General features: G+C 46.5%; 1 long non-coding RNA gene across 1 annotated transcript in view; it reads right to left on the bottom strand.

Moving 5' to 3' along the window:
- Nucleotides 1-3,367: 3,367 nt before the first annotated feature.
- LOC142865714 (uncharacterized) overlaps nt 3,368-26,339 on the bottom strand; it is a 59,214-nt gene continuing 36,242 nt past the window's right edge. The window contains exons 4-5 of the long non-coding RNA XR_012915868.1: nt 6,044-6,107; nt 3,368-3,625 (exon numbers count right to left, since the gene is read on the bottom strand). This is a non-coding gene — a long non-coding RNA (uncharacterized LOC142865714). The remainder of the gene's footprint in view (nt 3,626-6,043; nt 6,108-26,339) is intronic.

The raw sequence follows: 26,339 nt of genomic DNA, 5'->3' as shown, positions 1-26,339 counted from the left end.
GGACAGGATCCTTTCTCCTCATGCACTAAGTGCGTTCCGACATCTGGTCTACCTGGGAGGGCAGGATCCTTTCTCGTCATGCACTAAGTGCGTTCCGACATCTGGTCTACCTGGGAGGACAGGATCCTTTCTCCTCATGCACTAAGTGCCTTCCGACATCTGGTCTACCTGGAAGTGCTCCTTGTCTGTCGGCAATGGGGACGTGTTGGGGACAGGTGGCCGCGTCTGGGTTCGTGGTGGTCGGCGTGGTCAAGTGGCTCTTCCGCGGCTCCCTCGCCGTGTTTTCCGTCGCCTCAGATCGTCATTTTGGGCCTGCAGGTTAGCAGTGAAACGCTCTCTTTCGTCAAGTAGCGTTGAAGTAGTCGGCCCTCCACGCGGTGACAGGGCTCTTTCTCTGCCTTGGGCACGAAAGTCTTCTCTCGCGATCCCGGAGACGCGCCTCGTTCCCGGCGTCCCTGTCTCTGGTCGCTGCCGCAGTGTGCTGCATGTTGTCCCCGAGCAGCCCTCTATCGGGGGTGTCGAGGCGGTTGAACCGACCGGCGTCACCCCGTGCCGCGCGGGCGGGCGAGGTGCCGCTCTGTCTGTCCCCACTGCCTGCGTGGCGGACTGGAAAGGTGAGAGTGGCGTGGTCCGTGCTCTTCTCTCCTGGCTTTTTCGCGGTGAGGGTCGTCACACCGGGCCGCGTGGGCAAATCGTGTTCGGGTGGACTGTCCCGGCGCCCCGGTGGTGGCCCCTGTTGTGGCCTGCCTCGGCGAGCCCAATTCCATTACTGCGGGGGAGCCCTCTTCCATTACCGTGTGTCTCGCACGGAGACGAGGCGGTTGCACGAGGGGGGCCCCGAGCACGAACGCTCAGAGATTGCCGCGGGTGCTTGTCGCGCCCATACCGCAGACCCCCCCACCCTCCCCGGCGTGCGTGAACGCCTCCGCCGGGGCCCAGTCGGGGGCGACCGAGGAACAGGGACGATCCGCCTTTGACGAGAAGATCCTCTCTAGCGATCCTGGAGGCGTGCCTCTTTGGGGTACCGATCCCCCGGCGCGTGGCCTCTCCGGGTGTCGTCAGCCGCTGCCCCCGAGGCGGCCAGTTGTGCGTGGGCAGAGAGTTCCCTCCTCCCCGCCGGGGAAGGAGGGGTCCGCCGCACCCCGCGGGTGGGGGCCGAGCGCCACTCTTCCTTCACGCCTACTGTGGCCCGTGCCTCCCCCCTCTGAGTCGGAGGAGGGTCACGCTGGGCCTCGGTGTCGGTCTGTCGGGGCGCGGCGCCCCCCCCCCCGCCGGCCCTGGGACCGGACGGGAGACGAATGAAGACGGTATTTTAGTCGCGTTGGCGGTGCTGGGCACCGAAGGGACGTGGTCGCTCTCGGGAGCCCCCCGGTGGCGGGGCCGTGGCCCGCGGGCGGGTCGAGGGGTTGGTTGACCGGCGGTTAGGGCCGGCTGGCGTCACGGGCACGCCCCGGGACCGCTCCCGTGTGTTGGGGCGGTGTGATCCCGCGGCTTTGTTTTCCCGGTGGCCCGGTCGCGTCCAGGGTCTCCTCTCTCTCCCCCCCTGGGCTTTTCGTGCCTCGCCCTGGCGGCTCTCGGCCTCTCGGAGGCGCCCGCTCCCCCTCTCTCTTCTTCCCCACCCGCTGCCCGACCTCCCCCCGGGAGCGTTCGCTCGACCGAGCTCTGCCCGAGCCTGACCTCGGCCTCGAGGGAGGGTGTCACCCCGGCAGTCCGCGGCGTCCCCCCGGTGTCATGTCTTGGCTTCAACGGTCTGCGGGCCTCTGCGCGTTTCGGGCGGAACGACCTGAGGGGTGGGCGGTCGAGTGTGCACGGAAAGAGGGAGGGCTTCCCGGGAGCGGCGTGCGACCGTGGTGGCGGTCGGGCCCCGGGCCCCGCGCGGTGCGTGGGAGTCACCGAAGGCGCGCAGCCTTGTCGTTCTGGGTGCCCCGGGACCGCTCTCCTGTGCTGAGGCCGCAGGTGCTGAGATCCCGTGCGGGTCCCAGCCAGCAGGTTTGGCGTCTGAGGTCGCCCCCTCGTTCCTAGCGGTCGTCCGGCGGTCCCTCCCCCGTCGCCACTTTCGTGTCGTCCACGAAGCGCCCCGCTCGCCCGCTGCTGCCTTTAGCCGTCTCGTCCTCTCCTCTCCGGCTTCCAGTCCCGGGAAGAGGTGGCCCTGGTCCTCGTCCCGCACCACTCGCCCCCGTAGGCGTCGCGCGTTTAATACTGTTAGGGACCGACCTTCCGCAGCCCCACCGGACAGAAAAGCAGAGACATTGAGGATGCAGTCACACAAGAGGAGGTTTATTTTCTGGCTAGCCAGGGTCCGAGCCCTCGAGCCCCAACGCAGTGGTCGCTCTTCTTGGGCAAGGACCCCGACCCGAATTGCGGGGTGCCTTTTATCCCCCCACAAAGGGCCCTAGCAAGCCACGAACTAATTTCGCGCTGGCCATGAGCTGACCTTTGAAGTGATTAATTTTCTTTGAATTCTGCGCGATCCCTGCGCATCCCACCTCCCTTTTGCCTTTCTCCACAACCCAAGAGATGACCGGAGGTGAGAGCATAAACACATGTGTGCTGTTCGCTAACGGCCTCACCCTGCTTCACACGAAGGGGGGGAAATTCGTTTCTTGTCGTGCCACTGAGAGGCTGCCGAAGGGCCATCGAGGCGCCCCCACAATACATACGTGTGACTTTAGTAATAAAACCAGATCATCCAGAAAAAAAGGAGCCCTTTAGGAAACAAAAAATCAGTTTAGAGTGACTTTTCAAATTGACCATCCCTTTTCATATACTTAAATTCAAATAACAGGCCGGGCGAGGTGGCTCACGCCTGTAACCGTAGCACTCTGGGAGGCCGAGGCGGGCGGATTGCTCAAGGTCAGGAGTTCAAAACCAGCCTGAGCGAGAGACCTCGTCTCTACCATAAAAATAGAAAGAAATTAATTGGCCACCTAATATATATAATATAAAAGTCAGCCAGGCATGGGGGCTCGTGCCTGTAGTCCCAGCTACTCGGGAGGCTGAGGCAGGAGGATCGCCTGAGCCCAGGAGTTTGAGGTTGGTGTGAGCTAGGCTGATGCCACGGCACTCACTCTAGCCTGGGCAAGAAAGCAAGACTCTGTCTCAAAAAAAAATTCAAATAACAGATACATTCAGAGGCCCAAATGTTGACATAGGATAAAATCATGTTCATTTATTTTTTCTGCATGTTAGAATCAGAAGACATACAATTAAATATGTTGAATGTAATAAATTCATCCATACAAGTGCAAGTCTCCAAGTATAATGCATTTTATGGCAGATTTATTTTTGTATTTATTTATTTTTTTATTTTTTTGTTTTTTGAAATCAGAAATGTACAGGAGATTCATTATTTTTAAAAATGTGCCAGTAAATCAAAAAAGAGGGAGTACGGACGCCCTCGGCGGGGTCGGGACGCGCTCTGGCCCGTCCCTGGGACCCCATTCCGGGCGGGCGCTTCCGGTGGCGACGCGACTGGCCGTGGAAAGGGTTGCGAGTGCCCGTGAGCGGGGGTCTCTCTCTTCCCCGGTCAGACGTCGCCAGAAATGAAGAGACAACAAAAAGATGAGGACGGGAGGACGGAGTCCTTGCTGGCTGCCGCGCCTCGTTTATTTCAGTTGCTGTGTTTCTGCGGATAAGAACAAAGGAGAAGCAGAATGCAAAGGAACAACAGGTGGCGCGTGTCTTCATTAAACCAGAAGACAAAACAGTTCTTGTCTCTTTTTTTTTTTCTTTATCCCCCCTCAGTTCTTCTCTCTTTTAACCTTCCGTCACTTTGATAGTCCTTTCCCTCGCTTAAGCAGTTTTCATATCTTTTTTTTTTTTTTTATTTATTTTTGGCGCCCAATGTGGGGCTCGAACTTAAGCAGTTTTCTAATCTACAACTTTTTTCTGATATCAAACAAGCTACAAATACTCAACTCAGACAGTTGAAGGAAAAGAGCAGCACCCAAGCGTAATTAACAATTCCGAGAAAGGAGTGTGCAGGGCCTAGGGGGGGCTGTAAGCGACGAGGGCTGTGTGCACAGGATGACTTCAGTGTCCTTCTGTAACTGCTGCTGTTATCTCCAGCACCCTCTGTGTGTGCTAGAAGAAAGGCCAAGAATGTCAGAGCTGTGAGTTAAGGCACCAGGTGCTGTGTCTCGAGGACCCCAGTGTTCCGAGCAGCCACCGCACCTTAACTCTCCCGTGTTCGGGACAGCTCCCGACAGGCGAGGGAGTGTCCCCTGCCTCCGCTGGTTCCCTTCTCCTCTCGGGGTTCCAGGTCGACCGGGCGGGCGCGGGTCCCCCGGCCCCCGTGAGGATAGAGTGTGTGTCGCTCTCGTGCCCGAGATCCCGGTCCGCGTGGTGGACCAGATGTCTGTGTCCCACGGTTTCCCGCTGTCCCGCCGGGTCGACAGCTGCCACTTAGTCTATGCAGACAAAGCATCGGTTCCCTCTCCGGGTCGACCAGATGACGAACGACACTTAGTATATGGAGACAAAGGCTCTGGTCCCTCTCCGGGTCGACCAGATGACAGCTGACACTTAGTATATGCGGACAAAGGCTCTGGTCCCTCTCCGGGTCGACCAGATGACAGCTGACACTTAGTATATGCGGACAAAGGCTCTGGTCCCTCTCCGGGTCGACCAGATGACAGCTGACACTTAGTATATGCGGACAAAGGCTCTGGTCCCTCTCCGGGTCGACCAGATGACGAACGACACTTAGTATATGCGGACAAAGGCTCTGGTCCCTCTCTGGGTCGACCAGAAGCCAAGTTGACACTTAGTATATGAAGAGAAGAAAAGATAGGATTTGGTGATTTCCTTGTCCCTAGGGGGCGCCCTCCTCCTCTGGCTTGTTGGGGGGGTGCCTTTTTTTTATTATTTTATTTATTTATTTATTTATTTATTTATGTGTGTACGTATTTTGATAGTTTTAAAAATTCACTTACCTTACATGTATGTACTTATTTTTTATTTTTATATTTTTTGGGTGTGTGTGTACGTATGTATTCTTCCACTTTTTAAAAATTTTTTTATTTCATTTTTATTTTTTTTCCTCTCCGTGGGTCGACCAGATGTCCGGTGCCACTTGGTCTGTGTGGAGATGGATTTGGGCCCCGCCTGCGGTTTTGTTGACCCTAGGGAGCACCCACCTCTGCTGCCTGGCATAAAGTACATGCATGCATTCATTTTTTTTTTAAACTTTTATTTTTATTTTTTATTGTTTCCCCCAAACCCCTCACACACACTTTTCTCAATGTGAATGGAATGGGAGGAGAGGGCCCTGCCGCTTTCCTCTCTCTCTTCCTTTCTTTTCTGCTATCTTTTCCTTGAGAGATGTCTCTCTATCCACCAAAGGTGTCCGTTGGCCTTTCTCTAGGCCGGGCGGAGTTTTCCAAGTCTGCGCTTGACCCTAAGCCTAAACCAAACCCTAACCCTAAACATCTAACCCTAACCCTAACCCGAACCCTAAACATCTAACCCTTACCCTAACCCTAACCAAAAGCCCAAGCCTAAACCTAACCCTAACCGTAACCCTAAACATCTAAACCTAACCCTAACCCTAAACATCTAACCCTAACCCTAAACATCAAACCCTAACCCAAACCCCAACCCTAAACCTAATTCTAAACATCTAACCCTGACCCTAAACCTAAACATCTAACCCTAAACATCAAACCCTAACCGAAACCCCAATCCTAAACCTCTAACCCTAACCTTAACCCTAACCCTAAACCTAACCCTAACCTTAAACATCTAACGCTAACCCTAAACATCTAACCCTAACCCTAACCCTAAACATCTAACCCTAACCCTAAACCTAACCCTAACCTTAAACATCTAACCCTAAACGTAACCCTAACCCTGATGTTGCCACCGGGGGTCAACCATCCCGCCAAGCCTGCCCTACCACGCTTGGGCAACTATCCGGCCAGGAACCGTTAAGCGCCGTCGGTGGTGATGGCGGAGGCAGGGGTGACACTGACACTCTTGACAAGAGATGAATGTCTAGCTATTTATTTACACACAGGTGCACACGCACGGCAAGCAAGCTCACCATAGATACCGCTTGTTTTCATTTGGGCGATCTTTCTTCACTGATCTTCACAGAATCCAGTAGCCTACAAAGTAAATAAAGTCCTCAGAATCACACTCACATCCTCAGAATATATGAATATATATAGAGAGAGAGAGAGAAATTTTTTTTAGACAGAGTCTCACTTTGTTGACCATCCTGATAGATTCAATTTTAATCTTAGACAGAATGCGTGGCACTCCTTGTTTTAGATACTGTCAACAGAAAGCATTCGGTGGATAAACAATCTCTAGCAGCTTCTCTGCAGAGATGAACCTACCTGTCTGTGTGTGTGTGTGTGGGGGGGGGGAGATGATAAATAATGAGGATTGAGGACCAGATGAATGACAAAGAAACCCACTTCGTGGGTCCTCAATACAAGCATTCATTTAAAGGGCGTACTCGTACACCTAGGTGGAAATTGCAAGCAGCTCAAAAAATAATAATAATTGCCAGGAGCCCCGGTTAGGATATGGCAATAAGCGCTAGCCCTCGGAAGGTGTACACCATATTCACTGTGGCTTACACCGATGTGGGATGGACAGAGATAAGCTCGAGCACCACCGCCGTCCAAAAATAAGAACACCTAGCTAGCGATCTGGATCAGATGTCATAGAAAAGAGAAACCTCCCACAGATACAAGAACGTGAGAACCCTAAAACACTGCAATATAATTTGAAGAGTTTTCTTCTGAGAAAAATATCAGAGACCACGGTCCAGAGAGCTGCACCCAAGAAGCCCTGCGCAAGTGGTCCCATGGTGGTGGCGCGGGTTCCAGTTTAGCTTCATACATTTTAGGGAGACGGGAATGACATGTGAAATCACAGATGGATATGTGGAAGGGACCTATTAGTGTGACCTGAAAAGGCAGGACAGCTGGAAGTGGGGGAAGGGGGAGGCCAGGGTGCCCTGCCCGGTGGACAGGTTTACAGCTGAGTTGAAAGATTCTTTGATTTGCAATGGATGGAAGAAAGGAACTTCTGCCTAAAGGCTTGGAATGTTTTCAGTTAAGGATTTTGCTAATTCCCGGCCAGCTACCGGACATTGACACAAAACTCCAGTGCTCTGTAGTGAAGAAAATGGTTAAGCTTTGTCTTGTCTGGCCCCTCAGACATTTGCTATCTCATTGTTATGAAACCTGACTCCATCTACAAGGGCCTTCTGACTTCCCCTGTCCTTGAAGCCAACAGCTCAGGTTGAAAGGTTTTCCTGGGTTCCCTGTGCCAATGAAGGGGTGGGGGCCGGGCAGTGGCTTACTATTTTATTTGAGTTCGTAGACTCCAAAAATGGTGTTTCCACAGGAAAGAAATAACGGAGTTCATAACAAGTTGAGTAGCTCGGACTGTAGGCAAATGCTACCACACCCCGAGTCATTATTTTTTCCTTTTTCCTTTTTTTTTTTTTTTTTATTTTTGTCACAGATGGGGTCTAACGGTGTTACCCAGGCTAACCTCCAACTCCTGGGCTCAAGCCATGCTCCCATCTCTGCCTCCCATGTCGCTTGAATCACAGGCCCAGCCCGATTATTTAAAGGCGAGCTGCTTGCTATCCTGATATGAAAACCCAAAATGAGCGAGTGTCAGGCACCAAACAGAGGGAGTCCCCACACAGCATCCTCACCATCATGGAGGACGGCTCACAAAAGAGCTGGGATATGGGCAAGCACAAGTGATCGAGGGGATATATTCTAGTGGAATAGCAGACAGACAGAATTTCCTGAAAACACTAAACATCAGAAAGGCACAGCGCTAAATGGCAGACAGACTTCCATTCCCTTGGGTCATGGTGGCCAGCTTAGTTTTTATCTACTCCCACAGACTGATGAAAACCCGACCTAGAAAATGTCGACATCTGATCCAAATCTATCAAGAAAATGGAAGGGGGGAACTGAGAGAGGAATATAGGAAAAGGAAGGAAGAAGCAAAACAAGGGAGAGGGGGAAAAAGGAGGAGGAGGACGGGGAGAAAACTGCCTCCCCTGCCTCCATGTGACCCACTAATAAATGAAGATTGGCCGCTTCCCTCCTCTCCCAACCACTAACTATGCCTGGGGGTGTATTGTACACCTACGGTCCAAAGAAATGTGCAGCTACTGATAATAATTGAAGAAATGCGGTGTAATAGGTGTCTGTGTGGTGGGACGCCGGTCGAGGGCACTTACCGTGAATGGAGCTCGCAGGGTGGGAGGTGGCCCCGGGTGAGTCTGTGAGTCAGTAGTCAGGGGTCAGTGACTGTGGAGGCCTGGCACGTGACCGTCCACTACCGTAGGTTTCATAAGCCTAGACACCTAGGCCACCGTCAATTTATCTTCAGAAATGTCTTTCTCCAATAATACCTGAATCTTAGCTTACTGTCAGTGTTGTCACTTCCTAGAGTTTTCCATAGTTTTCAACTTTTGAACTCCTTTGTAACACCACGACTTAAAACACAAACACACTGCAACGACTATACACAGATATTTCCTTTCTTTGTGTCCTTATTTATTCCGTAAGCTTTCCCCTACTTTTAAAGTTTTTATTGTTGTGTTCGCTTTTCTTTTTATTTAATTACATTTTTATTTTTTTAAAACAGAGTCTCACTTTGTTGCCCAGGATACAGTGAGTGCCCTGGCATAAGCCTAGCTCACGGCAACCTCAACCTCCTTGACTCAGGCAATCCTCCTGCCTCAGCCTCCCGAGTAGGTCAGAGTACTGACATGCACCACCATGCACGGCTTATTATGTGTGTGTGCGTGTGTGTGTGTTGTGTGTGTTTGTATGTTTAGTTGGCCAATTAATTTCTTTCTATTTATAGTAGAGAGGGTCTTCCTCTTACGCAGGCTGGTTTTGAACTCCTGACCTTGAGCAATCCACCTGCCTGGGCCTCCCAGAGTGCTAGGATTATAAGCATGGGCCACCACGCCCAACTCGTTTTCCTTAATTTTTTATTATTAGGGTACCTAATATTCGTACAGATTTCAGGTGAGTGACAGGGTCTGTCTCCCTCTATCGAAAAGGTTACACTGCATCCTTGGTCACTGCAACCTCAAACACCTGGGCTCCATCGATCCTCCTGCCTCAACCTCACGAGTCGCTGGGACTACAGTCATGTGCCACCATACTTGACTGATGCTGCTTCTTCCCTCCCTCCCTCCTTCCCTTTCTCCCTCTCAAATTACTTTATTATGTTTGATTTTATTTTAGCATGGTCAAGTGGAGCAGTGGGAGTGGAGAAGGAACAAAGGGATCTGTAACTGGTTCTGATCAATGAGCACTCTTTCCTACTTTCTTTCTCTCTCTCTCTCTCTCTCTCTCTCTGGATCTTCTCCAGCTCCTGAACTTGGGTGATCCCTGTGCATCAGTCTCCCAACCCGCTAGGACTACAGGAGTGAAGCCCCACACCGAGACAGACAGAAGATATATATATAGAGAGAGAGAGAGAGAGAGAGAAAGAGCGAAAGAGAGAGAGAGAGACAGAGTAAGAGAAATTTTTATCTCTCCCTCCCTGCTTTTTCTGGCAAGTCCCTTTTTCTTAATTTTTTTTTTTTTTTAAACAGAGTCTCAGTTTCGGAGCCCAGGCTAGAGTGGGTATGGAATGGGAGGAGAGAGCACTGCCGCTTTCCCCTATCTCTCTCTATCTCTCTTTCTTCCTTTCTTTTTTGCTGTCTTTTCTTGAGAGATGGAGTGTCACTGTGTTACCTGGCCTAGAGTGCTGTGGCATCAGCCTGGCTCCATAAACACACAGAAGGAGGTCTCTCTATGCACCAAAGGTGTCAGTTTGCCTTTCTCTAGGCAGGGCGGACTTTTCCAAGTCTGCGCTTGACCCTAACCCTAACCCTAAACCTAACCCTAAACATAACCCTAAACATCTAACCCTAACCCTAAGACTAACCCTAACCCTAAACATCAAACCCTAACCCAAACCCCAAGCTTACTCCTAACCCTAACCGTAAACCTAAACATCAAACCCTAACCCTAAACCTAACCCTAAACATCAAACCCTAACCCAAACCCCAATCCTAAACCTAATCCTAAACATATAACCCTAACCCTAACCCTAAACCTAACCCTAACCCTAAACCTCTAACCCTAACCCTAAACATATAACCCTAAACCTAACCCTTACCCTAAACATCTAACCCTAACCCTAAACCTAAGCCTAACCTTAAACATCTAACCCTAACCCTAAGCCTAACCCAAACCCTAAACATTTAACCCTAACCCTAAAAGCCTAAACATCTAACCCTAACCCTAACCCTAAACCTAACCCTAAACATAACCCCTAACCCTGATGATGCCACCGGGGGTCAGCCATCCCACCAAGCCTGCCCTACCACGCTTGGGCAACTATCCATAGTTTTTAACTTTTGGACTCCTTTGTAACACCACCACTTAAAACACAAACACACTGCAAAGACTATACACAGATATTTCCTTTCTTTGTGTCCTTATTTATTCCGAAAGCTTTCCCCTACTTTTAAAGTTTGTATTGTTGTGTTCGCTTTTCTTTTTATTTAATTACATTTTTATTTTTTTGGGACAGAGTCTCACTTTGTTGCCCAGGATAGAGTGAGTACCCTGGCATAAGCCTAGCTCACAACAACCTCAACCTCCTGGACTCAAGCAATCCTCCTGCCTCAGCCTCCAAAGTAGCTGGGACTACAGGCATGTGCCACCATGTCCGGCTAATTTTTCTTTCTCTATATATTACTGGGCCAATTCATTTCTTTCTATTTATAGTAGAGATTGGGTCCTGTTCGGGCTGGTTTGAACTCCTGACCTCGAGCAATCCTCCCGCCTCGGCCTCGCAGAGAGCTAGGATTACAGGTGTGTTCGGCCTGAGAGAAATTTTTATGTCTCCTACCCTGCTTATCTCTTTTATTCTGTCAATAGCATATATATATATATATATATATATATATAGAGAGAGAGAGAGAGAGAGAGAGAGAGAGAGAGAAATTTTTATCTCTCCCTTCCTGCTTTTTCTGGTAAGTACCTTTTTCTTAATTTTTATTGAGACAAAGTCTCACTTTTGGTGCCCTGGCTAGAGTCTATGACGTCAGCTTAGCTCACTTCAACCTCAAACTCCTGGGCTCAAATGATCCTTCCTTCTCAGCCTCCTGAGTAGCTGGGACTACAGGCATGTGCAACCATGCCCGGCTAATTTTTCTTTCTATATATATTACTTGGCCAATCAATTTCTTTCTATTTATAGTAGAGATATGGTCTTGCTCTTGCTCGAGCTCATTTGAACTCTTGACCTCCAGCAATCGTCCTGTCTTGTCCTCTCAGAGAGCTAGGATTACAGGTGTGCTGGGCCTGAGAGAAATTTTTATCTCTCTTCCCTGCTTATCTCTTTTATTCTGTCTATAGCAGATGTATGTGTGTGTGTGTGTATATATATATATATAGGAAGAGAAAGAGAGAGAGAGAGAAATTTTTATCCCTCCCCCCCTGCTTTTTCTGGCAAGTACCTTTTTCTAAATTTTTTTTTTTTTTTGACACAGAGTCTAACTTTTAGTGCCCAGGCTAGAGTGCTATGTCGTAAGCTTAGCTCACAGCAACCTCAAACTCCTGGGCTCAAGTGATCCTTCTGTCTCAGCCTCCAGAGTAACTGGGATTTCAGGCATGCGCCAACATGCCCGGCTAATTTTTCTTTGTATATATATTACTTGGCCAGTAAATTTCTTTCTATTTATAGTAGAGATGAGGTCTTGCTCTTGCTCGGGCTGGTTTGAACTCCTGACCTCGAGCAATCCTCCTGCCCCGCCTCCAAGAGAGCTACGGTTACAGGTGTGCTGGGCATGAGAGAAATTTTAATCTCTTCAACCCTGCTTATATATATATAGAAAGAGAGAGAGAGACAGAGAGAGCGAGAGAGAGAGAGAAAGAGAGAGAGAAATTTTTATCTTTTCCTCCCTGCGTTTTCTGGTAGCTCCCTTTTTCTTAATATTTTTTTTTTTTTTTTTTGAGACAGAGTCTCACTTTGTTGCCCAGGCTAGAGTGAGTACCGTGGCATCAGGCTGGCTCACAGCAACCTCAATCTCCGGGGCTCAGCGATCCTACAGCCTCAGCCTCCCGAGTAGCTGGGACTACAGACATGCGCCACCATGCCCGGCTAATTTTTTGTATATATATTTTTAGTTGGTCAATTAATTTATTTCTATTTTTGGTAGACACGGGGTCTCGCTCAGGCTGGTTTCGAACTCCTGACCTTGAGCAATCCGCCTGCCTCAGCCTCCCAAAGAGCTACTAATACAGGCGTGAGCCACCTCGCCCGGCCACCTTCTCACTTTTGGAGTCGGGCTAGAGTGCTATGGTGTCAGCTTAGCTCACAACAACCTCAAACTCCTGGGCTCAAGTGATCCTTCTGTCTCAGCCTCCCGAGTAGCAGGGACTAGAGGCATGCGCCACCATGCCAGGCTAATTTTTCTTTCTATATATTTTACTTGGCCAATTCATTTCTTTCTATTTCTAGTAGAGATGGGGTCTTGCTCTTCCTCGGGCTGGTTTGAACTCCTGACCTCCAGCAATTCTCCGGCCTCGGCCTCCCAGATAGCTAGGATTACAGGTGTGTTCGTCCTGATAGAAATTTTAATCTCTCCTTCCCTGCTTATCTCTTTTCTCAATAGCAGATATATATAATATATATATATATATATATATATATATATAGAGAGAGAGAGAGAGAGAGAGAGAAATTTTTATCTCTCCCTGCCTGCTTTCTCTGGCAAGTCCCTTTTTCTTAATTTTTTTATTTTTTTTTTTTTGAGACAGAGTCTCAGTTTTGGTGCCCAGGCTAGAGTAGCATGGCGTCAGCTTAGCTCACAGCCACCTCAAACTCCAGGGCTCAAGTGACCTCGGAGACTACAGGCATGTGACACCATGTCCGGCTAATTTTTCTTTTTATATATACTACCTGGCCAGTAAATTTCATTCTATTTATATTAGAGATGGCATCTTGCTCTTACTCGGGCTGGTTTGAACTCCTGACCTGGGGCAATCCTCCAACCTCGGCCTCCAAGAGAGCTAGGATTACAGGTGTGCTGGTCCTGAGAGAAATTTTTATCTCTCTTTCCCTGCTTATCTCTTTTATTCTGTCTATAGCAGATTACATATACATACATATATATATATATATATATAGAGAGAGAGAGAGAGAGACAGAGAGAGAGAGAGAGAGACAGAGAGAAATATTTATCTCTCCCTCCCTGCTCCTTCTGGTAAGTCCCTTTTCCGTAATTTTTTTACTGGGACAATCGTCACTTTTGGTGCCCGGACTAGAGTCCTCTGGCGTCAGCTTAGCGCATAGCAACCTCAAACTCCTGGCTCAAGTTATCCTTCTGTCTCAGCCTCCTGAGTAGCTGGGACTACAGACATGCACCACCATGCCCGGCTGATTATGTTTTTCTGTGTGTGTGTGTGTGTGTGTGTGTGTGTGTGTTTAGTTGGTCAATTAATTTCTTCCTATTTATAGTAGACATGGTCTTGCTCTTACTCATGCTGGTTTTGAACTCCTGACCTTGAGCAATCCGCCCGCCTCCGCCTCCCAGAATGCTAGGATTATAGGCATAGGCCACCACACCCAACCCCTTTGGCTTAATTTTTAATTATTAGGGTACCTAATATGTGTATAGTTTTTAGGTGAGTGACAGGGTATGTCTCCCTCTATCGAACACAGTATATTGTATCTTTGATCACTGCAACCTCAAACACCTGACTCCATCGATCCTCCTCCCTCATCCTCACGAGTCGCTGGGACTACAGGCGCTGCCACCATACTTGCTTGATGCTGCTTCCTCCCTCCGTTCATCCCTCCCTCCCTTTCTCTCTCTCTCATTAATTTATTTTATTTGTTTTTAGTTTAGCCTGGTCAAGTGGAGCAGTGGGAGTGGAGAAGGAACAAAGGGATTTGTAACTGGTTACGATCAATGAGCAATCTTTCTTACTTACTTTCTCTCTCTCTCTCTCTCTGGATCTTCTCCAGCTCCTTAACTTGGGTGATCCCTGTGCATAAGTCTCCCAACCCACTAGGACTACAGGAGTGAAGCCCCACACCCGGCCTCACAGTGTTCCAGGATAACCCTCATAATCTTTATAGGGTACACGTGATGCTTTGTGACACAGGCATATATTACTTGGGCCATAAATTTCTCCTGACCGCGAGCAATCCTCCTGCCTCGGCCTCCTAGAGAGCTAGGATTACAGGTGTGTTCGGACTGAGAGAAATTTTTCTGTCTCCTACCCTGCTTATCTCTTTTATTTTGTCAATAGCAGATATATATATATATATATATATATATATATATATATATATAGAGAGAGAGAGAGAGAGAGAGAGAGAGAGAGACAGAGACAGAGAGACAGAGAACAGATTTATATATATAGAGAGAGACAGAGAGCGAATGAGAGAGAGAGAGTAAGAGAAATTTTTATCTCTCCCTCCCTGCTTTTTCTGGCAACTCCCTTTTTCTTAATTTTTTTATTTTTTTTTTTTTTAAACAGAGTCTCAGTTTTGGAGCCCAGGCTAGAGTGGGCATGGAATGGGAGGAGAGAGCCCTGCCGCTTTCCCCTATCTCTCTCTATCTCTCTTTCTTCCTTTCTTTTTTGCTGTCTTTTCTTTAGAGATGGAGTGTCACTGTGTTACCCGGCCTAGATTGCTGTGGCGTCAGCCGGGCTCCATAAAAACACCGAAGGAGGTCTCTCTATGCACCAAACGTGTCGGTTTGCCTTTCTCTATGCAGGGCGGACTTTTCCAAGTCTGCGCTTGACCCTAACCCTAAACCTAACCCTAAACCTAAACATCAAACCCTAACCCTAAACATCAAACCCTAACCCAAACCCCAACCTTAAACCTAACCCTAACCGTAAACCTAAACATCTAACCCTAACCCTAACCCGAAACCTAACCCTAAACATCAAACCCCAACCTTAAACCTAACCCTAACCGTAAACCTAAACATCTAACCCTAACCCTAAACATCAAACCCTAACCCAAACCCCAACCTTAAACCTAACCCTAACCGTAAACCTAAACATCTAACCCTAACCCTAACCCTAAACCTAACCCTAAACATCAAACCCTAACCCAAACCCCAACCCTAAACCTAATCCTAAACATCTAACCCTACCCCTAAACCTAACCCTAACCTTAAACATCTAACCCTAAACCTAACCCTTACCCTAATCATCTAAACCTAACCCTAGCCTTAAACATCTAACCCTAACCCTAAGCCTAACCCTAACCCGAAACATCTAACCCTAACCCTAAAAGCCTAAACATCTAACCCTAACCCTAAACATAACCCTAACCCTGATGATGCCACCGGGGGTCAGCCATCCCGCCAAGCCTGCCCTACCACGCTTGGGCAACTATCCATAGTTTTTAACTTTTGGACTCCTTTGTAACACCACCACTTAAAACACAAACACACTGCAACGACTATACACAGATATTTCCTTTCTTTGTGTCCTTATTTATTCCGTAAGCTTTCCCCTACTTTTAAAGTTTTTATTGTTGTGTTCGCTTTTCTTTTTATTTAATTACATTTTTATTTTTTTGAGACAGAGTCTCACTTTGTTGCCCAGGATACAGTGAGTGCCCTGGCATAAGCCTAGCTCACGGCAACCTCAACCTCCTTGACTCAGGCAATCCTCCTGCCTCAGCCTCCCGAGTAGGTCAGAGTACTGACATGCACCACCATGCCCGGCTTATTATGTGTGTGTGCGTGTGTGTGTGTGTGTGTGTGTGTTTGTATGTTTAGTTGGCCAATTAATTTGTTTCTATTTATAGTAGAGAGGGTCTTCCTCTTACTCAGGCTGGTTTTAAACTCCTGACCTTGAGCAATCCACCTGCCTGGGCCTCCAAGAGTGCTAGGATTATAAGCATGGGCCACCACGCCAAACTCGTTTTCCTTAGTTTTTAATTATTAGGGTACCTAATATTTGTACAGATTTCAGGTGAGCGACAGGGTCTGTCTCCCTCTATCGAACAGGTTACACTGCATCCTTGGTCACTGCTACCTCAAACACCTGGGCTCCATCGATCCTCCTGCCTCAACCTCACGAGTCGCTGGGACTACAGTCATGTGCCACCATACTTGACTGATGCTGCTTCTTCCCTCCCTCCCTCCTTCCATTTCTCTCTCTCTAATTAATTTATTATGTTTGATTTTATTTTAGCATGGTCAAGTGGAGCAGTGGGAGTGGAGAAGGAACAAAGGGATCTGTAACTGGTTATGATCAATGAGCACTCTTTCCTACTTACTTTCTTTCTCTCTCTCTCTCTCTGGATCTTCTCCAGCTCCTGAGCTTGGGTGATGCCTGTGCATCAGTCTCCCAACCCGCTAGGACTACAGGAGTGAAGCCCCACACCCGGCCTCATAGTGTTCCAGGATAACCCTCATAATCTTTATAGGGTACACGTGATGCTTTGTGACACAGGCATATATTACTTGGGCCATAAATTTCTCCTGACCGCGAGCAATCCTCCTGCCTCGGCCTCCTAGAGAGCTAGGATAACAGGTGTGTTCGGACTGAGAGAAATTTTTATGTCTCCTACCCTGCTAATCTCTTTTACTTTGTCAATAGCAGATATATATATATAGAGAGAGAGAGAGACAGAGAGACAGAGAACAGATTTATATATATATAGAGAGAGAGAGAGCGAAAGAGAGAGAGAGAGTAAGAGAAATTTTTATCTCTCCCTCCCTGCTTTTTCTGGCAAGTCCCTTTTTCTTAATTTTTTTATTTATTTATTTTTTAAACAGAGTCTCAGTTTTGGAGCCCAGGCTAGAGTGGGCATGGAATGGGAGGAGAGAGCCCTGCCGCTTTCCCCTATCTCTCTCTATCTCTCTTTCTTCCTTTCTTTTTTGCTGTCTTTCCTTGAGAGATGGAGTGTCACTGTGTTACCCGGCCTAGAGTGCTGTGGCGTCAGCCTGGCTCCATAAAAACACCGAAGGAGGTCTCTCTATGCACCAAAGGTGTCGGCTTGCCTTTCTCTAGGCAGGGCGGACTTGTCCAAGTCTGCGCTTGACCCTAACCCTAACCCTAAGCCTAAACCTAACCCTAAACATAACCCTAAACATCTAACCCTAACCCTAAACATCTAACCCTAACCCTAACACTAAACCTAACCCTAAACATCAAACCCTAACCCAAACTCAAACCGCAACCCTAAACCTAACCCTAAACATCTAACCCTAACACTAACCCTAAACCTAACCCTAAACCTAACAGTAACCCTAAACATCAAACCCTAACCCAAACCCCAAGCTTAAACCTAACCCTCACCGTAAACGTAAACATCTAACCCTAACCCTAAACCTAACCCTAAACATCAAACCCTAAGCCAAACCCCAACCCTAAACCTAATCCTAAACATCTAACCCTAACCCTAACGCTAAACCTAACCCTAACCCTAAACATCTAACCCTAAACCTAACCCTGACCCTAAACCTAACTGTAACCTTAAACATCTAACCCTAACCCTAAGCCTAACCCTAACCCCAAACATCTAACCCTAACCCTAAAAGCCTAAACATCTAACCCTAACCCTAAACATAACCCTAAACATAACCCTAACCCTGATGATGCCACCCGGGGTCAGCCATCCCGCCAAGCCTGCCCTACCACGCTTGGGCAACTATCCATAGTTTTTAACTTTTGCACTCCTTTGTAACACCACCACTTAAAACACAAACACACTGCAACGACTATACACAGATGTTTCCTTTCTTTGTGTCCTTATTTATTCCGTAAGCTTTCCCCTACTTTTAAAGTTTTTATTGTTGTGTTCGCTTTTCTTTTTATTTAATTACATTTTTATTTTTTGGGGACAGAGTCTCACTTTGTTGCCCAGGATAGAGTGAGTACCCTGGCATAAGCCTAGCTCACAACAACCTCAACCTCCTGGACTCAAGCAATCCTCCTGCCTCAGCCTCCAAAGTAGCTGGGACTACAGGCATGTGCCACCATGTCCGGCTAATTTTTCTTTCTCTATATATTACTTGGCCAATTAATTTCTTTCTATTTATAGTAGAGATTGGGTCCTGTTCGGGCTGGTTTGAACTCCTGACCTCGAGCAATCCTCCCGCCTCGGCCTCACAGAGAGCTAGGATTACAGGTGTGCTGGGCCTGAGACACATTTTTATCTCTCCCTCCCTGCTTATCCCTTTTATTCTGTCTATAGCATATATATATATATATATATATATATATATATATATATATATATAGAGAGAGAGAGAGAGAGAGAGAGAGAGTGAGAGAGAGAGAGAAATTTTTATCTCTCCCTTCCTGCTTTTTCTGGTAAGTACCTTTTTCTTAATTTTTTTTTGAGACAAAGTCTCACTTTTGGTGCCCCGGCTAGAGTCTATGATGTCAGCTTAGCTCACTTCAACCTCAAACTCCTGGGCTCAAATGATCCTTCCTTCTCAGCCTCCCGAGTAGCTGGGACTATAGGCATGCGCCACCATGACCGGCTACTTTTTCTTTATATATATATTACTTGGCCAATAAATTTCTTTGCTTTTAGAGTAGAGATGGGGTCTTGCTCTTGCTCGGGCTGGTTTGAACTCCTGACCTCAAACAATCCTCCCACCTCGGCCTCACAGATACCTAAGATTAGAGGTTGCTGGGCCTGAGATAATTTTTTATCTCTTTCTCCCTGCTTATCTCTTTTATTCTGTCTTTAGTATATATATATATATATATATATATATATATATATATATATATATATAGGGAGACAGAGAGAGAGAGAGAGAGAAATTTTTATCTCTACCTTCCTGCTCCTTTTGGTAAGTCCCTTTTCCATAATTTTTTTTATTGGGACAATCCAACTTTTGGTGCCCAGACTAGAGTCCTCTGGCGTCAGCTTAGCGCACAGCAACACCAAACTCCTGGGGTCATGTGATCCTTCTGTCTCTGCCTCCTGAGTAGCTGGGACTACAGTCATGTGCAACCATGCCTGGCTAATTTTTCTTTCTATATATATTACTTGGCCAATCAATTTCTTTCTATTTATAGTAGAGATGGGGTCTTGCTCTTGCTCGAGCTCGTTTGAACTCTTGACCTCCAGCAATCGTCCTGTCTCGGCCTCCCAGAGAGCTAGGATTACAGGTGTGCTGGGCCTGAGAGAAATTTTTATCTCTCTTCCCTGCTTATCTCTTTTATTCTGTCTATAGCAGATATATGTGTGTGTATATATATATATATATATATATATATATATATAGAGAGAGAGAGAGAGAGAGAGAGAGAGTGAGAGAAATTTTTATCCCTCCCCCCCTGCTTTTTCTGGCAAGTACCTTTTTCTAAATTTTTATTTTTTTGACACAGAGTCTAACTTTTAGTGCCCAGGCTAGAGTGCCATGGCGTCAGCTTAGCTCACAGCAACCTCAAACTCCTGGGCTCAAGTGATCCTTCTGTCTCAGCCTCCAGAGTAACTGGGACTTCAGGCATGTGCCACCATGCCCGGCTAATTTTTCTTTGGATATATATTACTTGCCCAGTAAATTTCTTTCTATTTATAGTAGAGATGAGGTCTTGCTCTTGCTCGGGCTGGTTTGAACTCCTGACCTCGAGCAATCCTCCTGCCCCGCCTCCCAGAGAGCTAGGATTACAGGTGTGCTGGGCCTGAGACAAATTTTAATCTCTTCAACCCTGCTTATATATAAAGAGAGAGAGAGACAGAGAGAGAGAAATTTTTATCTTTTCCTCCCTGCGTTTTCTGGTAGCTCCCTTTTTCTTAATATTTTTGTTTGTTTTTTTTTTTTTTTTTTGAGACAGAGTCTCACTTTGTTGCCCAGGCTAGAGTGAGTACCGTGGCATCAGGCTGGCTCACAGCAACCTCAATCTCCGGGGCTCAGCGATCCTACAGCCTCAGCCTCCCGAGTAGCTGGGACTACAGACATGCGCCACCATGCCCGGCTAATTTTTTGTATATATATTTTTAGTTGGTCAATTAATTTATTTCTATTTTTGGTAGACACGGGGTCTCGCTCAGGCTGGTTTCGAACTCCTGACCTTGAGCAATCCGCCTGCCTCAGCCTCCCAAAGAGCTACTAATACAGGCGTGAGCCACCACGCCCGGCCACCTTCTCACTTTTGGAGTCGGGCTAGAGTGCTATGGTGTCAGCTTAGATCACAACAACCTCAAACTCCTGGGCTCAAGTGATCCTTCCTTCTCAGCCTGCCGAGTAGCAGGGACTAGAGGCATGCACCACCATGCCAGGCTAATTTTTCTTTCTATATATTTTACTTGGCCAATTAATTTCTTTCTATTTATAGTAGAGATGGGGTCTTGCTCTTCCTCGGGCTGGTTTGAACTCCTAACCTCCAGCAATTCTGCAGCCTCGGCCTCCCAGATAGCTAGGATTACAGGTGTGTTCGGCCTGATGGAAATTTTTATCTCTCCCTCCCTGCTTTTTCTGGCAAGTCCCTTTTTCTTAATATTTTTATTTATTTTTTTTTTAAACAGAGTCTCAGTATTGGAGCCCAGGCCAGAGTGGGTATGGAATGGGAGGAGAGAGCCCTGCCGCTTTCCCCTATCTCTCTCTATCTCTCTTTCTTCCTTTCTTTTTTGCTGTCTTTTCTTGAGAGATGGAGTGTCACTGTGTTACCCGGCCTAGAGTGCTGTGGCGTCAGCCTGGCTCCATAAAAACACCGAAGGAGGTCTCTCTATGCACCAAAGGTGTCGGTTTGCCTTTCTCTAGACAGGGGGGACTTTTCCAAGTCTGCGCTTGACCCTAACCCTAACCCTAAGCCTAAACCTAACCTTAAACATAAACCTAAACATCTAACCCTAACCCTAACCCTAAACATCAAACCCTAACCCAAACCCCAAGCTTAAACCTAACCCTAACCATAAACCTAAACATCTGACCCTAACCCTAAACCTAACCCTAAACATCAAACCCTAACCCAAACCCCAACCCGAAACCTAATCCTAAACATCTAACCCTAACCCTACCCCTAAACCTAACCCTAACCCTAAACATCTAACCCTAAACCTAACCCTTACCCTAAACATCCAACCCTAACCCTAAACCTAACCCTAACCTTAAACATCTAACCCTAACCCTAAGCCTAACCCTAAACATCTAACCCTAACCCTAAAAGCCTAAACATCTAACCCTAACCCTAAACCAAACCCTAAACCTAACCCTAAACATAATCCTAAACATCTAACCCTAACCCTAACCCTAAACCTAACCATAACCCTAAACATCAAACCCTAACCCAAACCCCAACCTTAAACCTAACCCTAACCGTAAACCTAAACATCTAACCCTAACCCTAAACCTAACCCTAAACATCAAACCCTAACCCAAACCCAAACCCCAACCCTAAACCTAATCCTAAACATCTAACCCTGACCCTAAACCTAACCCTAAACATCTACCCCTAACCCTAAACATCTAACCCTAAACCTAACCCTTACCCTAAACATATAACCCTGTTCCGAAACCTAACCCTAACCTTAAACATCTAACCCTAACCCTAAACATCTAACCCTAACCATAAAAGCCTAAACATCTAACCCTAACCCTAAACATAACCCTAACCCTGATGATGCCACCGGGGCTCAGCCATCCCGCCAAGCCTGCCCTACCACGCTTGGGCAACTATCCATAGTTTTTAACTTTTGCACTCCTTTGTAACACCACCACTTAAAACACAAACACACTGCAAAGACTATACACAGATATTTCCTTTCTTTGTGTCCTTATTTATTCCGTAAGCTTTCCCCTACTTTTAAAGTTGTTATTGTTGTGTTCGCTTTTCTTTTTATTTAATTACATTTTTATTTTTTGGGGACAGAGTCTCACTTTGTTGCCCAGGATAGAGTGAGTGCCCTGGCATAAGCGTAGCTCACAACAACCTCAACCTCCTGGACTCAAGCAATCCTCCTGCCTCAGCCTCCAAAGTAGCTGGGACTACAGGCATGTGCCACCATGCCCGGCTAATTTTTCTTTCTCTATATATTACTTGGCCAATTCATTTCTTTCTATTTATAGTAGAGATTGGGTCCTGTTCCGGCTGGTTTGAACTCCTGACCTCGAGCAATCCTCCCGCCTCGGCCTCACAGAGAGCTAGGATTACAGGTGTGCTGGGCCTGAGACCCATTTTTATCTCTCCCTCCCTGCTTATCTCTTTTATTCTGTCTATAGCATATATATATATATATATATATATATATATATATATATATAGAGAGAGAGAGAGAGAGAGAGAGAGAGAGAGAGAGAGAGAGAGACAGAGAGAGAGAGAGACAGAGAGCAGATTTATATATATATATATATATATATATATATATAGAGAGAGAGAGAGAGAGAGAGAGAGCGAAAGAGAGAGAGAGAGAGAGAGAGTAAGAGAAATTTTTATCTCTCCCTCCCAGCTTTTTCTAGCAAGTCCTTTATTCTTAATTTTATTTTTTTTTTTTTTGAGACAGAGTCTCAGTTTTGGTGCCCTGGCTAGAGTCTATGACGTCAGCTTAGCTCACTTCAACCTCAAACTCCTGGGCTCAAATGATCCTTCCTTCTCAGCCTCCCGAGTAGCTGGGACTACAGGCATGTGCAACCATGCCTGGCTAATTTTTCTTTCTATATATATTACTTGGCCAATCAATTTCTTTCTATTTATAGTAGAGATAAGGTCTTGCTCTTGCTCGAGCTCGTTTGAACTCTTGACCTCCAGCAATTGTCCTGTCTTGGCCTCACAGAGAGCTAGGATTACAGGTGTGCTGGGCCTGAGAGAAATTTTTATCTCTCTTCTCTGCTTATCTCTTTTATTCTGTCTATAGCAGATGTGTGTGTGTGTGTGTGTGTGTGTATATATATATATATATATATATATATAGAGAGAGAGAGAGAGAGAGAGAGAGAGAGAAATTTTTATCCCTCCCCCCTGCTTTTTCTGGCAAGTACCTTTTTCTAAATTTTTATTTTTTTGACACAGAGTCTAACTTTTAGTGCCCAGGCTAGAGTGCTATGTCGTAAGCTTAGCTCACAGCAACCTCAAACTCCTGGGCTCAAGTGATCCTTCTGTCTCAGCCTCCAGAGTAACTGGGACTTCAGGCATGTGCCACCATGCCCGGCTAATTTTTCTTTGTATATATATTACTTGGCCAGTAAATTTCTTTCTATTTATAGTAGAGATGGGGTCTTGCTCTTGCTCGGGCAGGTTTGAACTCCTGACCTCGAGCAATCCTCCTGCCCCTCCTCCCAGAGAGCTAGGATTACAGGTGTGCTGGGCCTGACAGAAATTTTAATCTCTTCAACCCTGCTTATATATATATAGAAAGAGAGAGACAGAGAGAGAGAGAGAGAAAGAGAGAGAGAGAGACAGAGAGAGAGAAATTTTTATCTTTTCCTCCCTGTGTTTTCTGGTAGCTACCTTTTTCTTAATATTGTTGTTTTTTTTTTTTTTTTTTTTTGAGACAGAGTCTCACTTTGTTGCCCAGGCTAGAGTGAGTGCCGTGGCGTCAGGCTGGCTCACAGCAACCTCAATCTCCGGGGCTGAGCGATCCTACAGCCTCAGCCTCCCGAGTAGCTGGGAATACAGACATGCGCCACCATGCCCGGGTAATTTTTTGTATATATATATTTTAGTTGGTCAATTAATTTCTTTCTATTTTTGGTAGAGACGGGGTCTCGCTCAGGCTGGTTTCGAACTCCTGACCTTGAGCAATGCCTCGGCCTCCCAAAGAGCTACTAATACAGGCGTGAGCCACCACGCCCGGCCACCTTCTCACTTTTGGAGTCGGGCTAGAGTGCTATGGTGTCAGCTTAGCTCACAACAACCTCAAACTCCTGGGCTCAAGTGATCCTTCATTCTCAGCCTCCCGAGTAGCTGGGACTAGAGGCATGCACCACCATGCCAGGCTAATTTTTCTTTCTATATATTTTACTTGGCCAATTAATTTCTTTCTATTTATAGTAGAGATGGGGTCTTGCTCTTCCTCGGGCTGGTTTGAACTCCTAACCTCCAGCAATTCTCCGGCCTCGGCCTCCCAGATAGCTAGGGTTACAGGTGTGTTCGGCCTCATAGAAATTTTTATCTCTCCTTCCCTGCTTATCTCTTTTATTTTGTCAATAGCAGATATATATATATATATATATATATATATATATATACACACATAGAGAGAGAGAGAGAGAGAGACAGAGACAGAGAGAGAGAGAGAGAGTGAGAGAGAAATTTTTATCTCTCCCTCCTGGCTTTTTCTGGCAAGTCCCTTTTTCTTAATTTATTTATTTATTTATTTATTTATTTATTTATTTATTTTTTTTTTTTTGAGACAGAGTCACACTTTTGGTGCCCCGACTAGAGTGCTATAGCATCCGCTAAGCTCACAGCAACCTAAAACTCCAGGGCTAAAGTGATCCTTCTGTCTCAGCCTCCAGAGTAGCTGGGACTACAGACATGCACCACCTTGCCCGGATTATGTGTGTGTGTGTGTGTAGTTGGCCAATTAATTTCTTTCTGTTTATAGTAGAGATGGTCTTGCTCTTGCTCAGGCTGGGTTCGAACTCCTGACCTTGAGCAATCCACCCCCCTCGGCCTCCCATAGTGCTAGGATTACAGGCGTGAGCCACCACGCCCGGCCAAGAGAGAAATTTTTAGCTCACCCTCCCTGCTTTTTCTGGTAAGTCCCTTTTTCTTAATTTTTTTTTTTATTTTTTTTAGACAGAGTCTCACTTTTGGGGCCCTGACTAGAGTCCTATGTCATCAGCTTAGCTCACTGCAACCTCAAACTCCGGGGCTCAAGCGATCTTTCTGTCTCAGCCCCCAGAGCAGTCGGGACTACAGTCATGTGCCGCCATGCACGGCTAATTTTTCTTTCTATATATATTACTTGGCCCGTAAATATCCCTGACCTCGAGCAATCCTCCCCCCTTGGCCTCCCAGAGAGCTAGGATTATAGGTGTGCTGGGCCTGAGAGAAATTTTTATGTCTCCCACACTGCTTATCTCTTGTATTCTGTCAATAGCAGATATATATATACACACATATATATATATATAGAGAGAGAGAGACACAGAGAGCAGATTTATATATATATATATATATATGGAGAGAGAGAGAGAGAGAAAGACAGAGAGTGAGTGAGAGAAATTTTTATCTCTCCCTCCCTGCTTTTTCTGGCAAGTCCCTTTTTCTTAATTTTTTTATTTATTTTTTTTTTAAACAGAGTCTCAGTTTTGGAGCCCAGGCTAGAGTGGGCATGGAATGGGAGGAGAGAGCCGTGCCGCTTTCCCCTATCTCTCTCTATCTCTCTTTCTTCCTTTCTTTTTTGCTGTCTTTTCTTGAGAGATGGAGTGTCACTGTGTTACCCGGCCTAGAGTGCTGTGGCGTCAGCCTGGCTCCATAAAAACACCGAAGGAGGTCTCTCTATGCACCAAAGGTGTCGGTTTGCCTTTCTCTAGGCACGGCGGACTTTTCCAAGTCTGCGCTTGACCCTAACCCTAACCCTAAGCCTAAACCTAACCCTAAACATAACCCTAAACATCAAACCCTAACCAAAACCCCAACCATAAACCTAATCCTAAACATCTAACCCTAACCCTACCCCTAAACCTAACCCTACCCCTAAACATCTAACCCTAACGCTAAACATCTAACCCTAAACCTAACCCTTACCCTAAACATCTAACCCTAACCCTAAACCTAACCCTAACTTTAAACATCTAACCCTAACCCAAACCCCAAGCTTAAACCTAACCCTAACCGTAAACCTAAACATCTAACCCTAACCCTAAACCTAACCCTAAACATCAAACCCTAACCCAAACCCCAACCCTAAACCTAATCCTAAACATCTAATCCTAACCCTAAACCTAACCCTAACCCTAAACATCTAACCCTAAACCTAACCCTTACCCTAAACATCTAACCCTGACCCTAAACCTAACCGTAACCTTAAACATCTAACCCTAACCCTAAGCCTAACACTAACCCTAAACATCTAACCCTAACCCTAAAAGCCTAAACATCTAACCCTAAACATAACCTTAACCCTGATGATGCCACCGGGGGTCAGCCATCCCGCCAAGCCTGCCCTACCACGCTTGGGCAACTATCCATAGTTTTTAACTTTTGCACTCCTTTGTAACACCACCACTTAAAACACAAACACACTGCAAAGACTATACACAGATATTTCCTTTCTTTGTGTCCTTATTTATTCCGTAAGCTTTCCCCTACTTTTAAAGTTGTTATTGTTGTGTTCGCTTTTCTTTTTATTTAATTACATTTTTATTTTTTTGGGACAGAGTCTCACTTTGTTGCCCAGGA

This window comes from Microcebus murinus, chromosome 31 (assembly GCF_040939455.1).
Source record: "Microcebus murinus isolate Inina chromosome 31, M.murinus_Inina_mat1.0, whole genome shotgun sequence".
Classification (NCBI taxonomy): domain Eukaryota; kingdom Metazoa; phylum Chordata; class Mammalia; order Primates; family Cheirogaleidae; genus Microcebus; species Microcebus murinus.
The sequence above is the reverse complement of the archived record's forward strand: the minus strand, read 5'-3'. Positions and strand labels throughout refer to the sequence as shown.